The sequence below is a fragment of the Amblyomma americanum genome, chromosome 8 (genome assembly GCF_052857255.1).
Source record: "Amblyomma americanum isolate KBUSLIRL-KWMA chromosome 8, ASM5285725v1, whole genome shotgun sequence".
NCBI classification, from domain to species: domain Eukaryota; kingdom Metazoa; phylum Arthropoda; class Arachnida; order Ixodida; family Ixodidae; genus Amblyomma; species Amblyomma americanum.
Window position 1 is genome coordinate 123,026,236 of NC_135504.1, and position 15,974 is coordinate 123,042,209.

Below are 15,974 nucleotides of genomic sequence, written 5' to 3' on the forward strand. Positions count from 1 at the left end.
CGCTCTTCGCCTTCTTTTACTATCATCCAAACATATTACTTCTCGAATTTACTCTCGAAAAAGCGCTTATTTTCTTTTTATGACACATCTTTTAGATGGAGCAGACTACTGGAAACGGTGGTAATAGCGATGATGTGGTGCGCACTGTCATAAGATACTGCACAAGCCAGCGTAGATATCCTCCCGCTCTATTCGGTGTACGGGAAGTACTTTCTTCAAAAAATTTCGTTTTTTTTGCATCTATAGACATTCACCGCGATTTTTTAGGTACACTGTTTATATTTTACAGCTATAGTTGCGCTGGTTCTTTTCATTCTTGCCCACATGTAAATACAAATCGCCTACGTGTAATACCCATGCACAGAGAATTTAAGGTATTGAAAATAAATAAATGAAAATGAAGTTTACTGAGTAAATGGTGCGGCATAAGCATTTAACTGGGGCTTTTTGTTCTAACGACAACGCCTTCGATATTACTGTCTGCTGACTCTTACTCTCTCTCTCTCTCTCTGACACATGCGCGCTCACACGCCGTTATCCACGCATATAGGGGGCATGGAAGTGATTTCTTGACGAAAAATCTTAACATGGCCTTCATAAGGCGCAAAGCACAAGCACACATACACTTGCACGCAAGGTTTTCACAGGCGTCCGGCAGCAGAGACTCGCTTATTGACTAGAAAATTGGATCTAAAAATCTACCCACAATCTATTCAAACTCGCCATGCTCTCACCGAAATAGACGGGTTGCCACCATTCTTATGTGAATAGCGGCGTTTCGTTGCCACTGGCAGATTAGCAGCATCAGCTTGTTGGTCCACTTTGAAGGCAACAGCGCTGAATGTAGACGCGAACACTAGGCGAAGAAGCTACAGCGTTCGTGTCGTGAATCAAGCATTGCACTTGGTTTCCGGCGATATCGAGCTTAACGAAATAGCTGAACTGCGCCGCCAGTGGGTTAATACACCTTCCCTATCGGCAATAAAAAAACAAAGGACGTGAACTATCCAATGTTGTTAAACATTTTATGATTTCATAGAGCTCCCAGCGCTGAAGCGCATGCTTTGCTGGGACCTGTCTATGGCACTATTCTTCCCTTCGTGGAGAAAATATGTGAGGCCTATTTATCTTCCAAACAAACGTTTTTGAATGTCAGCGCTTGTTCGGTTTTCAGCTTTTGTCTTCTTCTTCGTCCTGCGGTGTAAGCTTCACATTTACAAATGTTCTGTTTCTATCTACACAGTTGCTATCGATACAGACTCTCTTCACCCGGGTTCAAATGCGGCCGCGGCAACCGCGTTTCCATGAAGGCGAAACGCAAAAGGTGCCACTGTGCTCTGCGATGTCAGGGTACGCCAAAGATACAAAAGCAGTCGATATTATTCCGGCGCTCTGCATTAGGCACCTCTTTCTTTCGCTATTTCACCTTTGACTCCCATCTTCCTCCCTTATTTCACTGCATGGTTGAGGCGGCCACCAAGGACGGAGACAGTTGCTGCGCCTTTCATTTCCTCATAGCGAAATTTTTCTTTGGTCGGTGAGAAAATGTTGTGTCATTCGTTACAGTGCCAAAGTGCCCTGCTTTTTTGGAGACATTATGCCTGTTGGTGTTTACTCCACCTTCTGGTCCACGTACATGTTAAGAGAGAGAGAGAAAATTGTGCATTGTTAGGAAATCCTCTTTTTGTACCCCCTAGAATGATCTGGCATCTTCAACGAAGTATTTTTTTCGTAAGAGTGAAAGACAATGACTTTGGTACCGACTTCTTCGTAGTCAACGTTAATTAGTTCTAGCTTTCATCGGTGCGATGTGCAAATGTGAGAATGCAAGCATCAAATCCAAAAGAAAACCAGCATTCTGTTTCCATCGGGGAAGCTCCATTTTTTATCGAGGTGGTGAAAGTTGTCACCCAGCTAATAACTCTTAAGGTCGGTGTTGCACAGTTTTTCACCCTGGCGATCAAGGCACGCAGGTAAGGCCTAAGCGTTCAGGATTTCTCTGTTATAGCCTACGTACCTCAGATTTTTGGCAGTTTACGGTATCGAAATCCTGGGGTACATTCATTTTATTTACTTGCCTCCTTAAACGTGAAAAGAAATGGAACTAATCAAAGTTTTGTCATCTTTCCGTTGTCGGTTCCACTTCCGCGTTCTATTGCTTGTGTACTCGCGGCAGGTTCAGTCAATTTCGTGCCTTGTACCTCCTGTCTGTACCGCAAGCAGTTCTCAACACGGCAGAACAACCCCGATCACTCCCGAATAACCGCGTTAGTAGAGTGCACCGCATAGATTAGCTTAACTCGCGCTTTGCTCTGCAGAGCGTAGAAGGAGGACATGCAGTCAGAAGGAACGGCAATAACATTCGTATTGGCGCCACATTAAAAGAGTGACGGGGAGTGGAGTTAGTAAGTATAACCACATACTACTCCTGAAGCTAGATAACTAGGTAGTCAACCCTGGCGCAAACCGCCTTATTATGCGCCTCGTTCCTCCTGAATGATTTAGTGGTTCAGCATCGTTGCGAAGTTTGGGTGCCTCGAAAAGAAAGCAAAGCCAGCGATTCTGGCCTGCATATGCGCGGTATCTAACTACATAAAAAATATACCATCAAAAGCCAGAGTGAAGGTTCATCTGTTTTGTTTATTTCAACATACGACAGCTCTATCCAGAGTTATAGCAGGACACGTACCGTATAGATTCTGCTGCTGATGCCCCTCAGTTTTTCTTTTGGTGATTATTTTTACTTCTTTTCATGTCATGAGCCAACTGTACTCCGTGCCATAAACAAGATGCAACGCTGTCAAAGCTAGCGCTCATGTTAGCCATTCCTACATCGTCGACCAAAAAGTTGTACATTACAGAAAACAGCGCAAAAAACACAAAGACTAACGTAGTGTGTTCCTTATGGTAAACCGAAAGCAGTATTCGCTTTGTCTGCAGGCATAACAAATAATACATTCGTCATGAGCTTTATGAAACACGCTTTGATTGGTAGCGAAACGTTCCAAATGCGCAAATTGCTCATCTTGCATTTGTCCTTTTCGGTCCTGTCTGGTTTCCGCTATCCCAGCAACCGTGGTTCCATCAGTTTTGAGAAGATGGCGCCAAACACAGCGATCACGGACAACTCTCCTGCTAGCACTTTTTCTGAGATTCGTACGTCGAAGACATCGAAATACGATAAGCAAATAATTGAGCATGGCAATGCCTCTGAAAGGATTCGTTTTCCGAGAAGTCTAGAAGAAAAGTACTGAATTATGAGTGAAGCTGAATAGCCTCTGTCAGAATACGACGTCTTCGTAGCGAAGCGAATGATTGCCCTATTTTTCTCTGTCAACAAACGGGCTGCACAACAGTAAGTTTGAATAGTGCAGGAAACACATTCCAAAGGGTAATACATCGTTTGAATTGACACAGCGGGTGTCGGGCTGGTGATATAAACAGAACATCCTTGAAATGATCTGATCGGGGTTGTTCAGTTCTGCACATCACTATACTCAACTGTATTTTTAACACTAAAGTATTTTTACTTGAAAAGTCATTAAAGGACAAATGCTATAAAATACCTTGCAAAAATTTGTCGCGTTGAGAATTTTAACCTAAGCACCAAAATTTTCTTCTCGCTTTCTACAAAGTTGTGCCTTACACCTCTCGGTCACACACCAGGCGAAAGCAACACGGCTCTGTTAATCATTTCACGTTAATCACTTTCATGCCTTTCACAGTGCTGCACTTTTTGTATGGGGAAGAGTAAAGTCTAAGTTAAAATTTTAGTCCATTGGGTCAGAGCTTTTATCAAAAAAATTTAGAGTGAGCCCAACAAAGAAAAAGAATTTTAACGAAAATCGTACCCGTTGTTACACCGTATATTTTCGTTACCCTCAGGAGGCGCGTGAACGGTAGGGTGTTGATAGATAGCTGGTGTCAAAGAGGGGGGGGGGATGTCTCTGAGACATGAGCAGGCAAAGAGTTTTAGATTTAAGTTACCTCATGGGCAGGAAGTCAAACTGAACAGCGGCAGCATTTGGGCTAGTTGATTAGCCATGTTTAGATCTTTAAAGCGCTGAAGAAGACAAAACGCACAGTGTGTCCCCACCTTCTTGGCCAGTTGACGTTGGCGCTCTGTCGACGTGGCTCAGCTACCCAGGATGCGGGGCAGTGGCTAAGTACCTGGCGGTGTTGCGTTAGCTTGCTAAATTTCTCCTTCTTTTTGTCTGTGCCTGTTTGCTCCTGTTCTGGGGTGATTGGGTGCGGGACGAGAGCTTAACGTCTACTTCTTCTCCTGGCCAGGGGTTTTCCCCTTGGTCGGCATCTCTTCCTAAAGACCAGCTCCCAATTGATCTCTTTTTCCGCAGCGATGTTTCAAGCATTCCAGTCGCATTAGTGCCTTCCGATGGAGGCGCTATCCGACTGAACAACCCGGAGGCAGTGCAGGCGGCCCTTCAGTCCACATCGAAGCACTTTATGCACATTACCGATGTCCGGCAGTTCGGCAGGGGTGGTATTTTGTGCCGGTCACCGGATAAAGACTGTATTGAAGATCTTCTAAAGTGCACGACCTTCGCCAGCCACCCGGTGAGCGCATTCATTCCGCCTCATCTAGCATGTTCCAAGGGCTTGGTCCGAGGGGTCGACTCTCGATTGAGCCCAGCGGAAACGCTTGAGAACCTCTCGCCTGCGGGAGTTATTGCTGTCCATCGATGCAGCAGGATGGTTGACGGAGTGAAAATTCCTACGGAGTCCGTCATTGCCACATTTGCAGGAATATTTTGCCCCTCAGAGATTAAAGGTGTGGCCATTGGTTTTTCAAGTAGATGCCTTTAACTCTCAGCCCCTTCAGTGTCAAAACTGCTGGCGATTTGGCCACAGCGGCAAAGCCTGCAAATCGGCCTTACGCTGCTGTGCCTGTGGGGAACGTCATTGCAGAGAGGAATGTCCTGAACAGCAAGAGAAATGTTGTTTGTGTAGCGGTGCTCACCCTGCTGATTCGCCTGACTGTGCTGCACGAGCACAAGAAGTTCAGGTGGTCGAGCTTATAGACAAGCGCAGATGTACGCGGAGAGAGGCTTTTACCGCAGTCAAGGAGAGAGCCTCAGCCTACTCTAGTGTGGCCGCCAAATGCCCACCCATAATGGATTCTAGCTGGTCCCAGGCTATTACAGCGGCAGTTGAGAAAGCTGTGGCACATGCAATGGATCGCATTATGGAAACCGTGTCCACGTGCATTTCGCAGGTCATAGCTGCTCAGATGACCAATCTTCTGCAGGCGTCCACCGCTCCGCTCTTGTCTTCTTTGGCTTCGGAAGCTACCCCTCCTTCTGTAGTAATCGATTCCGCTCCACAGGGCCAAAAACAATGTGAGCAACAAAAGACCTCTCAGGCCTCTCCTTCGAATAGCGTTATGGACGCATCCTCTATGGATTGTCTGGATATGGAGTCTGATCTCCGCGCCCAGAGACGAAGTGGGTCTCCTCTGAATATTGCAGGTCCATCTTGCCCCCAGTCAAAGACAAAGAAAAGTAACGCAAGTCAAAACGCTAAGACCAGGATTCTAGAAAAGGCGGTCGCGGCTGCGGCACTTCCGCCAAGATAGGGTTCTTAAGTGTACTCCAGTGGAATTGTCGATCTATATTCTCAGCTTCAATAGGTTTAAATTGCCTATGCAATCAGCTTCTACCAGATTTAGTTGCTTTACAGGAAACATGGCTAACTTCAAATTTCAATTATCATATCAAGGATTACCATCCGTTTTGGCTTGACCGGTCACCACGAGGGGGAGGGTTGTTAGTGCTCATATCTACAAAATTTTGCCACAGGGCATGCATTTAGGAGCTCCAGAAAAATCATACACGAAAACCTGCCTTCCGTGCAATGGCTGGGAACACCTATTGCACTTGTCAATAGCATCACTTACCTTGGAATAATTCTAGATGAGAACCTACACTGGAAGCCATACATTCAGGCGCTTTGTAAAAAGTTAGCTGCAGCATGCTTTGCACTGTACAAATGCCCAGAATATTTTGGTAATGACATACTCAGAATTATTTATTTCTCAATTTTTCAAAGCCAGTTATCATATTGCATTGAATCATGGGGCCACACCTACCGATCTTATTTGGAACCACTTAGGGTCTTGCAAAAAAGGGCAATTCGATTCATTTCACATTCAGGATACAACGCCCACACTGCTCCTCTTTTTAAACAGATGGATATACTGCCACTACAATCATTACTTGAATACAGGACTGTCTTGACAATACACACATGCCTTAAAGACAATTACCCGTTACACTCATCGCTATTCTGTATCCCACCACTATGCACTCGCAACGCCACTCATAGAAATTTCCTTCTTCCGAAAACGAAAAATGTCTATGGAGAAAGAAGGATGGCCCATGTTGGTATTAAGCTGTGGAACAAGCTTCCAAGTGAACTCAAACATAGTAAAACTCTTCCTGAGTCATTGAAGAAATATTATAAACAATGAGTGAAGCCAGCGTTTTTTCTTTTCATGTACTTTTGTGTGTTTGTATGCGTATGTAAAAGAGGCTTGGTGCTCTGAATATTGTTGCTCTATGTACCCATTTATGTATTTCTAATTTCATGAGCTTTTATATGTATGTAATTAATTTTAGTTATGCCTGCAATTTTCTTTGAAACTGAATTGCATGGATCCCAACTAGCTTTTAGCTAGGGATCCAGATGTCTTCACAAGCATGCCTTGTATGAATGTTGAGAAATAAAATTAAATAAATCAATCAATCAATTTCTTTTCAATATGCGGACAATGAATGTGAAATCCTTGCGGTTGACCTCAGTGTCACAGGTCAACAGCCCTTTACGGTAGCTAATGCATATTTCCCGTCTGGTGTGCGTGACACTCGGCCCCTTGACTCAATCATGTCTAGTAGCCGATCTCAGGTTCTATTACTTGGCGACTTCAATTCGCACCATGTGACTTGGGGGTTTAAAACAGGCAGCTTTGGTTCTAGACTATTTGATTGGGCTTCTGGCAACAACGTTATCTGCAACAATTCCGGATTGCCTACGTTTGTTCGCAGTCAATGCCGCTCTGCCTTGGATTTAACTTTCTTTTTCCTCCCCAGGAGTCTCTGTTATCTCTTGGGCGCCTGTTGACTGTGCAACAATCAGTGATCATCTACCGATTAGTTTCAAGTTTGCGTGTAAATTAACTCTTCCTGAGTGACATCAGCGCACGTTAACAAATTACAATTGCTTTAAAGACACGTTAAAATCAGCCCTTGTTGCAAATGGGTCTCAAGCCCCAAGAGTAGCGTTGGCCTGGCGGCCTGGTGCACAGCTTCGAAACATCCGAAGGTCCTGGCAAAGGATGAGTCGACTGCCAACAGAACAACTTGTTTATTCTAGCATCGCAAAAGAGCAACCGGTCAGGTCGACCCAAGTGGAGAAATGGGCGACCACGTTACTCGACGGAAGAAATCGAAGCATTCACTTCACTTCACTTCACTTCAATACCTTAAAAACCCTCGTTAGAGGGTATTACATAAGGGGTGGGGCACACAGAAATGAAAAACAGAAAGACTAACAGATAAGTTGAAAGTTATACAAATATAAGATTATCACTAAGCAAGTACACGCGTGATTTCTTCGATGAACAATGATTGGCATGTGATAGCAGCAAGTTCACGGGGAAGGCCGTTCCAGTCGTTCGCGGTCCGGGGGAAGAATGATGAAGAAAATGTAGTGGTGCGGGCGCGAGGTCGTGACACTTGCTGCTGATGGCCGGTGCGGAGGGAGATGCGTGGTGGTGGTGCGCAGATGTAGGGTTCCTGTCGTAGCTCAGAGTAAAAAAACTTGTGAAACAAACATAAACTAGCAATGTAGCGGCGATGAGCAAGGGTAGGTAGGCTGGACTGTGATTTGAGGGATGATATGCTGATATCAAAAGAATACGATGAATGAATGAATCTAGTTGCTCGGTTTTGAACTGCTTCAATTGAATTACAGAGATATGCTTGCTTTGGAGACCAGATGGGAGATGCGTATTCTAATTTTGATCGGACTAATGATTTGTATGCGAGGAGCTTGACATGCTGAGGTGCAGAGCGTAGGTGACGCTTTAAGAATCCTAGTGTTCTGTTGGCGGATGATATGATGTTTGAAATATGCGTATTCAATGTAAGATCATGACAAATATGAACACCAAGGTATTTGTATGATTGGACAAGATCGAGAGGAACGTTAGATATGCTGTATTGGAACAGAAGAGGGTAATGGCGACGATGGAACGACATATATTTGCATTTACTTGTGTTAAGTGTCATTAGCCATTCACTGCACCAGTCTTGTACATGAGTTAAATTATTTTGAAGGGATTGTTGGTCAAAGGTGTTAGTGACTGTTCTGTAAATAACACAATCAGCAGCAAACATCCGAGTATGGCAATCGAATTTCTCAGGTAGGTCGTTAATATAAATTAGAAACAAGAGTGGCCCAAGGACGGATCCTTGGGGCTCGCCTGAGGAGACTGGTAGGAGGTCAGACATTTGGTTATTGACTACGACTGATTGGAAGCGGTGAGTTAAGAATTCTTTTATCCATGCTAGTATGTCGGGATGCAAGTTTAGGCGAGAGAGTTTCAGAAATAAGTGGTTATGAGGTACCTTGTCAAATACTTTAGCGAAGTCGAGAAAAATTGCGTCAGTTTGGAGGTTAGCATCAAGATTGGCGTGCAAGTCATGAACGTAAAGTGCTAGTTGACTTTCACATGAGTATCCTTTGCGAAATCCGTGCTGCGATGAGTGAAAAAAGGTATTTGAATCCAGAAAATGCATTGTTAAAGAATAAATGACGTGTTCCATGAGTTTACATGGTATGCTGGTGAGTGATATGGGTCGGTAATTGAGTGGTGAATCTTTGTTACCCGACTTGTGGACCGGAACGACCTTCCCCACTTTCCTGTCATGGGGTATGACACCTGTAGAAAGAGACTCTGAGAACAGCAGGCATAAAAATTTGGCAGAAGTATGGTTAACGTTTTTTAGTACCTTGGTGTTGATTTCGTCAAAGCCGGCAGATGATGACAGTTTTAGTTTATCTATGAGACATGATATGCCGGCCTCAGAGAAAGTAACGGCTGGCATTAAACTTCTTTGGTCATTTGCTGTCATGAGGGGGGGCGGTTCCTGTTCATGAGTGAATACAGATGCGAAAGCAGAATTAAATATGTTAGCACACTCGACGTCAGAAACAGCACGCCCGGAATCATCAGTTAAGGTAATAGTGCGTATAGATTGCGGATTTAAAAGCTGCCAGAATTTAGTCGGGTTATCTTTAAGTATGTTGGGAAGGTCAGTATGATAAAATGAGCGTTTAGCGTTTTTTACTGCGACCAGGTATGTCTTTTCGGCAGCGTAATATTTTTCCCATGCGTAGTCATTTCCAGTCTGTTTAGCACTGCGGAACAAGTGTTTCTTTTTATTTTCTAGTCTTCCTAGAGCCTTGGTAAACCATGGTTTCTGTTTGGTTGCGCGGAAGCTGCATTTGGGAACATATTTGTTAGTAAGTTCGTTGATTTTATGAATAAACATCGACCAATTTTCGTGGATGGTTTGTTCCGGGAAAGAGTGCTGAAAAGATCGGAAATAAGCTTCCAACGCCCTGTTTATAGCCTCATAGTTACCTTTGTTATAAAGAGTGATTGTTTTTTTGGAAGTTTCTTTTATTGTTGGAGTGAAGGTAAAAGACGCATGGATGACTTTGTGATCACTAATTTCCCGGAGATAAGTAATGGAGTTGAGGCATTCGGGGTGGCTAGATAGTATAAGGTCAAGAATGTTTGCGGTGTCTCTGGCGATGCGTGTAGGCTGGGTTACTAATTGAGTAAGATTAAAATTTAAGCACACATCCACAAACTCCTGTGATTCATGCTGTCTAAAAATAGGCTGATGAGGGTTATTCCAATCTATGTGAGGATAGTTAAAATCTCCAAAAAGGACCACGTGTGCATTAGGGTGTTTTGTTGTAAGTTGGTTCAGAATGTTGTGCAGCTTTCGAGGGAATTCGGGGTTATTGTGGGGGGGCCTATAGCAAACACCAATTAGTATAGACACTGGCGTGGCGCGACAAAGCAGCCATAATATTTCGAGGTCAGATTGGATGTTAATGTGGGAACACTGTAGTTGATTGCTGGTAGCGATAAGGACGCCCCCTCCTCGGGGGACTTTGCGATCGGCACGGAAAAGGTTAAAATTAGGTAAGTTGCACAGAACTTCAGTGTCGCCCACATTATCGGTCAGCCAAGTCTCTGTCAGCACAAGCAGGGAAGAGCCTGTTTAAGATACAAGGCTGGATACACTATCGCACTTTGAAAGCAGACTGCGTATATTAGTATAGATAACCGAAAAATAAATATTCTGTCGAGGGGAGGTATGGCGTGGATTAGATAAGTGACGATTGTGCGGTGAGCGCTATGCTATTTCTTTCACCATTTCGGTGGCAGCATCAAAAGTGTAGCGTTTTTTGCCGAGAAATAGGGTCTTGTACCGCAAAGAAAACGGTCCGGTTTCTGCTCTTGCAAATGCGACTAGATGTTTGCGGGATTTTTGAACAGAGCGGGTAAAATCTTCTCCAATGCTATAGTTCGTGTCCTTCAGCATAGGACCTTTGGAAAGGATAGTTTCTTTGGTTTTGAAGGAGACGAATTTTGCTATAATTGGCCGTTGGCGGTCCTCGTTATGGCGTCCCAAGCGATGGGCACGCTCTATCTGACTGGGCTCTAAGGTTAACTTTAACTTATTCTGACAGTGCTTAATTATTATTTCTTCAGATTCGATGAATGATTCGCGGGGATTGGAGTCTGGAAGGCCATAGAATATCAAGTTGTTGCGGCGTGATCTGTTTTCTGTGTCGTCTATTCGGGCCTCAAGGTTAGTAACAAGAGCTGCCGTCCCGGCGGCAATGGAATTGACGGATTCTAGATCAGATTTTAGGGTAGCAATGTCCTGAAAGAGGCTTTCCAGGTCTGCTAGGCGTTTGCTCAGGTCGGAAATGGTTTGGTCGACAGAACGCATCTGACCTTTAAGGTCCTGTACATCCGCGATTATTTGGCCTTGACCGGCTGACAACTTCTTGAGTTCAGCAAGAACACTATCAAGTTTGTCCGGACCAGGGTTCATCTCAACATCTCCGGACAAAAGAAGAAGATATTTTACAACAGAAAAGCATTCACCAGCAATAGAAATGCAACACTGCAGGCTCGGAAGCTGTACCAGGCAACGGTCACTACATTTTTTAGAAAAGAGGCAGTATGATGGACTAACCTGCGTAGCGAAAACCAGTGGACGAGGAGGCTGCGACATGGCACAGCTACCGAGCCCTCAGAGCGCGGGCGGAAGGCGGTGCTCTTTATATGTTGACAGGGTCGATGTTGTCGCTGGCGGTTGCGCTTGCCATCCGATGTCGAGGGTCCAGGAAGGGGGCGCTCTTTTCACCGATGCATCTGCGCTGCTCAAACCGAATGGTCCGTTGTACCCGACGCAGACCGGCCGCTCTGGGTCCGGCAGAACAAGCCACGAAGTGTCGAAGATGGCTGGGAAGATGTAGGCAAAGGCAGGCGCGAGCACCTGCGTAGCGAAAACCAGTGGATGAGGAGGCTGCGACATGGCACAGCTACCGAGCCCACAGAGCGCGGGCGGAAGGCGTTGCTCTTTATATGTTGACAGGGTCGATGTTGTCGCAGGCGGTTGCGCTTGCCATCCGATGTCGAGGGTCCAGGAAGGGGGCGCTCTTTTCACCGATGCATCTGCGCTGCTCAAACCGAATAGTCCGTTGTACCCGACGCAGACCGGCCACTCTGGGTCCGGCAGAACAAGCCACGAAGTGTCGAAGATGGCTGGGAAGATGTACGCACAGGCAGGCGCCAGCACCTGCGTAGCGAAAACCAGTGGATGAGGAGGCTGCGACATGGCACAGCTACCGAGCCCACAGCGTCCCACAGCCCACAGCCTTTGGCGTCCGGGGCAGCTGCCTTTATGCCCTCGGAGTCGAGGGCAAGAAGGAACGGCTCGGGATGAGGCGCACGAGACGGCGACGCACGGACACGTTGAGACGTGACGTGACGCGTCCGCCGGGCCGGCGCCGGTCAGACCTCCTCGCCTCCCAGTTGGGGAGCTCCTCTCCCCGGCTGCCGCGCATTGACAAGCGTGGGCACCAACATGCACACACACACACACGCACACACGAAGACACGTGGCATTGAAACCTGCCTGGACGCGCTTGGCGGGAGGCGTTGCGGCAGCGCTGAACGGGACAAAATGTCCGCCACTTTGAACGAAGCCCCGGTGTCCGTTGCATCCGCGCCGGCTATACCGCGCGTCGTAGGCGAAACGTAACAGACCGCCCCGCCGGAAGAAGGAGATCCCGATGGTCAGGGGACTGCATCCGCTGTCCGGAGGGATGTCGCTCGATGATGCTCGTAATCGAAATCGGTCGTCCCTCGGTGTTGCCTGAGTGCAGCGCACAGAGAAGGCCTCGTTCTCAGGTTCAGGTTCACACAGGACACTGCAAAGTGACTTCGGGAGAGTTGCCATTTTTGTTCTCGTTCCCAGCAAGCGTTAGAACTACGCCGAAACGCAACCGCTCAGTCTGCAAGCACGACACAACCCTCACTAATCTCTGCCAGGCTCTTTCCCCTTTTATACTACTGCCTAGTTCCTTACAGGAGTCAAGCAGCACTCAGAACGCGTCCAGAAATTGGAAAATTGCACTAGAAAGCACGTAATCACTTTGAAACACTAAACAAAAGCAATATGTTAAAAATCCTGCCTCAGGAAGAAAACATCAGTAACAAACAACTTTGAGGCGGATTCCTACGTTAGGGGCCTCGACTTAAGCCATCGGCGTTACCGTTGAGACTCCCCTTTTTGTAACGCACCTCAAAGGAATATTGTTGCAAAGCGAGGCTCCAGCGCAGGAGGCGGCCATTTTTGGGAGAGATGGTCGGCAGCCATTGGAGAGGGCAGTGATCCGTCTCAATGATAAACCTCGAGCTGGCTAGGTAGCATGACAATTTCTGAACGGCCCACACGAGACACGCACACTCTTTCTCGGTGGCGCTGTACGCCTGCTCACGAAAGGTCAGCTTACGACTAGCATACAGGACGGGGTGTTCCACTTCTCCATTTTCCCGTTGGCACAGTACAACGCCCATGCCTCGCTCACTAGCATCGCACTGAACAACGAACCCTTTTGTGTAGTCTGGCGATCGTAGCACAGGCTGGCTTGTTAGGGCGCTCTTTAGGGCGCTAAAAGCTCTTTCCTTTGTCTCGCCCCAGACGACTGTTTGGGGCTCTGTTTTTCTTAGAGCATCCGTCAGGGGAACCGCGATATCGGAGTACCTGGGGATGTACCTCTGATAGTAGCCGGCGACACCTAAGAACGACCGAATATCAGTCTTCGTGCGCGGTTGCGGGAAGTCTCGCACAGCGGCTACCTTTATTTCAGAGGGGCGGCGACGACCCTGTCCAATCACGTGACCGAGGTAGACAACCTCGGCCTGTGCTAAGTGGCACTTGGGAGCCTTGACTGTCAAGCCCGCTTCGCGCAGGCGGGTTAGCACTGCCCGAGAGTGTGCCATATGCTAGACCAGGATGCGGAGAATATCGCTACGTCGTCTAAATACGGTAAAGCGAATTCTTCCTGTCCCCGCAACACTTTGTCCATGAGGCTTTAAAAGCAGTATGGCGCGTTCTTCAAACCAAAACTCAAGACTTTAGGACGGAATGTTCCCATTGGTGAAATGAACGCCGCATACCTACTAGTCTCTTCTGTAAGTGCAACCTGCCAATACCCCCTGACAAGATCTAGGGTGGAAATAAACTGAGCGCTGCTAACTTAATCAAGGCGCTCCTCGATGTTAGGGATCGGATAAATTTGATCCTTAGTGATGGAATTAAGCCTGCGGTAGTCGACGCAAGGACGAGGTTCCTTGCCCAGTACCTCAACTAAAATCAAAGGGGAGGTATAATCACTCTCACCCGCCTCAATAACACCGAGCTGTAGCATTTTCTTTACCTCAGCCTCCATAATATCGCGCTGGCGGGGTGACACCCGGTACGCCTTGGATCGTACTGGCTCTGGGGAGGTAAGTTCTATTTCATGAGTAAGAACAGAAGTCCTACCAGGCCTCTCAGAGTACTGACCTTGAAACTCTTGTAAGAGTTGGTGTAGTTCGGTTTTCTGCTCAGGCGACAGCGGTGCTTTACTGATTACGTCACTAATGACCTGATCGGTGTCTTCCCTGTTCGTCACAGAGCCTAGTCCCGGAAGCTCGACCGGAAGCTCTTCGGGAACGTTTACCATCATACACACCACTGCTTCCCGTTGTCTATAGGGTTTGAGCAGATTACAGTGGTAAACTTGCTGTGCTTTCCGTTTTCCTGGCAGACTCACCCCGTAGTTTACGTCCGACAGTTTTTGAACAATTCGTGCTTGACCCTCCCACTGCACGTCGAGTTTGTTTTTTAGCGATGTGCGCAATATCATTACCTCATCGCCCACCTCAAAACGACGGGCCCTGGCTGTCCGATCATAATAAACCTTGGCCCTCTGCTGGGCCTTTGCCATTGCTTCATCTGACAACTCCTGTGCCCTCCTTAAGCGTTCGAGGACCCTGAGCACGTACTCCACCACGACTGTTTCATCGTCCCTGGCTTCCCACGAGTCTCGAAGCATGCGAAGCGGAGACCGCAGCGAGCGACCGTACACCAGCTCAGCTGGCGAAAACCCCGTAGCCGCATGCGGCGCGGTCCTTAATGCAAACATCACCCCAGGCAGACACAGCTCCCAATCACTTTGTTGTTCAAAACACAATGCTCTCAACACGCGCTTCATGACGGAGTGGAGCTTCTCAACGGAATTCGACTGTGGGTGGTACGCTGAGCTGTGTAACAGCTTTACCCCACACCTTTCGAGAAAGGCTGTCGTCAAAGCGCTAGTAAACACTGTGCCCTGATCTGACTGGATTTCCGCAGGAAAACCAACTCGCGCAAATATGGACAGTAGTGCATTGACTATCTCAACTGAGCTGAGTTCTTTAAGCGGCACTGCTTCAGGGACCTTTGTTGCTGGGCAGATCACAGTCAAAATGGGTCTGTACCCCGTGGCTGTTACCGGCAGAGGTCCCACTGTATCCATAACGAGCCGTCTAAAAGGCTCCGTAATGATAGGTACCAACTTCAACGGCGCCCTCGATTTGTCGCCTGGTTTGCCAACACGCTGACAGGTGTCACATGTCCTCACGAAGTGTTCTGCGTCACGAAAACGCCCTGGCCAATAGTACGCTTGCAAGAGACGGTCCTTAGTCTTCTTAACTCCTAGGTGTCTGGACCACGAACCCCCATGCGACAAGCGCAACAGATCCTGACGGTAGCACTGAGGCACGATCAGCTGATCGAACTCCACTCCCCTGCGGTCTAGATACTTCCGGTACAGGACCCCACCTCTTTCCACAAAACGAGCATTTTTCTTGGCAATACCTTCCTTGACATTGCAGCGCATGTTTTCTAGGCTGCCATCCTTTTTTTGCTCGGCTATCAAAGCCGACCGACTGACTTTTAGCAACCTATTAAGTCCATCTGACGTAGGCGCGATGAGCAAATCTACAGATAGCTCTTCTAACTTTCCTGTGTCGGGCATTTCCTCTCCAGTGCCTGGTGCCTTCAACGCTACAGGCTCAATTTTATTCAGTTCGGTCGTGCTCTTAATATCAGCTTGCTGCGCCTCCGACCCTTTCTCATTGTTCGACAACGTCGGCCCCGCAACTACTGCCTTTGCAGCGAGCTCCCGAACTCTCGATCTGGTTAAGGCCTGAACGCTAGCCTCACCAAACAAAAGCCCCTTCTCGCGCAGGAGGTGATCGGACCTGTTCGAAAATAGGTACGGGTACGGGAGGGGGGGGGGAGCATAGATGACACTGCGGCCTCCGTCTCAAT